This window comes from Cryptomeria japonica, chromosome 7, assembly GCF_030272615.1.
Source record: "Cryptomeria japonica chromosome 7, Sugi_1.0, whole genome shotgun sequence".
NCBI classification, from domain to species: Eukaryota; Viridiplantae; Streptophyta; class Pinopsida; order Cupressales; family Cupressaceae; genus Cryptomeria; species Cryptomeria japonica.
In genome coordinates this window covers 281,502,816-281,505,876 of record NC_081411.1, presented here as the reverse complement: position 1 = coordinate 281,505,876, position 3,061 = coordinate 281,502,816, and positions in this window count along the sequence as shown.

The window sequence follows — 3,061 nt, the reverse complement described above, 5'->3', positions numbered from 1 at the left end:
ATTACCGGTAGACTTCGGCTTTTTGCTTGATTGCCTTGACTTCTTTATTTCAATCTCTGATTCAGTGTCTTCTGACTCCGGTGAGCGAGTCCTGGATTTCTGCTTCCTCTCGAATACTTTTGTCGGAATAATCTCAGGTTTCTTTTTGGCTGGTGACTACTTGGTCACTCTTGGACTGGAAGATGTAACTGGTTCTGATACCGATGGCACTGCTTTGCTCTTTTTCTGCTTCGATTCCTCAATCGGTGTGACCCTCTCCAAGTAGGTACCGGTTCTTTTCTTCCCTACATCCAGTGGTGAGGCAAGTAGGGTAGAGGCATGCCCGATCAATATGTCATTCACCATGTCATACCCCATAGGGTCAACTACTTCCTTTCTAGGTTCCACCGCTTTCATTATGCAGTGATCTGTCCTTATTGTGAAGCAGATGTCATCTTCATACTTCTTCACTAAATCACCAGATATCCTCATTCTCTGGTTCATCTTTAGTTTGAATTCATCAAAATACTTATTTAGAACATCAGGATATGTAGTTCCCACTACTTGTAGACTCTCCTTAATCTATCTAGAAATCGGTAGGTCAGTAGACCATTGAGCATCACCTACACCAGGGAAATAACCTTGAAAATAGAAGAATAGACTGACCAGAAGTTGGCCAAACTTGAACCTCAGTGATTTGTCTTGTTTGATGGATTTTAGATTCTCCAACAGTTGCTTCCGTAAAAAGGTACATAGGTCATATTCAATATCTTCCTTAATCATCTTGTAAGCAGCATTTACCGCAGAAGTAGGGACAAAATTCATTCTACTGGCATAAAATATCCTGTAACCAATCACCATGCAAGCATATTTTACCAAATCATCTTTAATGGTGTTGACGATCATTGCTCGTTGGTCACTCACAGAACCGGTGAGCTCTGTCATTTTAGTTTTGGTGACCTTCCGTAGAACTAGTACTCCAACATTGCAAAATCCAATGACAACATGAATCGCTTCCGGTGTGATGTGATAGGTCCGCTCAAGGTACATCTTGTCGCCATGCACTCTACTAAGGATAATGCGAATATGTTCTTCTGAGAATTCTCCCAAAAAGTATACTACATTGTGTAGTTTGATCTTCTCAAGAGTGCTATACTCTGGTTTAATCTTCTTGTCATCTCCACAGAACAAACTTAGCTGGGAGTGAATTACTAGGGATCCTAGGTCTTCCAACTTACAGTCTATATACCCTGAAATATCTCCCTCGAAAATAACTCCGACGGGAATTTGAGATAGGGCATTGTAATTCATTTTCTTCAGAAGAAATTCAAGTGTATCTATGAGTACACTAGAACTAGAATGCAATGCAAAAGCCATAACCAAATGATAAGAATGAAATTCAAAAAATACCTTCACAATCTGAAATTTAGGTTTTTCCAATATCATGCACAATACACCACTTCAGTCGCTAGATCACCGTTTAGTGTTCTTCACTAATTGCTTGAAAATGATTGCAAGATTTCGCACAAGATTTCTTCAAATGCTAAACAAATCGCTCTAGTTGCTCTGCTCTTGAAAATTCTTCTTCCGAAAATAATAAGTAAAAATGACGACAAAAATCCCTTTTAAACAAACTCTCACCTACCATAATAAATGCATCACCGCTAGGGTACAAACCCTAATTTTGCCTTTTACTGCTTCAAATCTTCTGTCGATTGATAGGTAACATATACTAATAAAGGTCTTTACCGATATAAAATGGGGGTTCGGAATATTTCACCGATATGTTCCCCCTAAGCTTTTCTGAAGCTCAGTTTGTGGGTTCAAAGACTTCCACACTAGGTGCAGAAACAGGTTCATCCTATGACTCTTCTTCTGATTTCTTTTTCCAAGTTTTATTCATTTCCGTTTGAATGGTTTCAACATCAATCTCCCCTTCTGGAGTGATCGATATATCACCTGATAGGTTCTTTCTTAGTTTGCAAGTTCTGGTAGTGTGTCTCGGTTTGTTGCAATGATAGCATACCATTCCAGGTGTTCTCCATGGTTCGTTATTCATAATTCCATTCTTCCTTCTGCATGTTGCAGCACTGTGACTGCTACCACAATAGGTCAAACAAATTTCTCTCCAACTCATTGCCGCTTGATAACCAACTGACCGATGGTCATAGGTATTGTACCGGTTGGGATTCTAGTTCACAGAAGGTTTCAAGATGACTCCTTGAGTCCTTGGAGGATATCTCCCAGTGTTGTGCAAAAATGACCTGCATTCAAATGCTTTATACCCAAACTTGTTGCATGCATAACAATTTCCATTGAATCTATTGGATCTAGGCACATTGTTTTGAAAATAAGGAAAATTGTTGTAGGCCTTGCTTCTACACACATTGGCAATATGTCCCTCTTTGAGACAATTAAAGCAAATAGGTTTAAATTTTTTCTTACCTTTTCCCTTGGACATCAGTTGCTTCTTTGATGCTTCAGCTTTTGTTCCAGAGGTATCACCTTCCTCATACCTAGAGAAACCAAGTCTAGTGGTATCCTTTGCTGGCTTTGTCGATTCTAGCTTTTGCTATAGCTTAGCAGTACTCTGATTGAATTTGGCAAGTATCTCCTTTCACTCAGTAAGTTCCTTGGAAATAGTAACATTGGATTCCATCAAAGTTGCATTCTCTTAAATAGCCATGTTTAGTTCACCTTGCATTTCTTCTTTTTCCACTTTACTATCCTGGAGATGAGCGGTAAGGGTACTGATTTCTTGCTTCAGCTTGGAGATCTCATGATCTTTGTCTTTTACCAGAGCTTCAACTTTCCTTCTGTTCTCAAGCTCCTGACACATTCTGATAGTCAGTCCTTCCAACTCCCTTCTCAGGTTGGCTTTAGATTCATTCAATTTTTCAACTTCTTCAACTAGGGCATCCATGTCTGCTTCATCAAAAGAGCTATTTTTATTAAGTTCCATCATTTTCTTAGCATGCTCTCTTCTCTTGGGCAAAGAGGCTTTATACTTGACTTTGAGTTCATCATAGGCTCTCTCAATCTGAGTGAGATGATGAGTAAGTTCCCTTACACTGTATTCCCC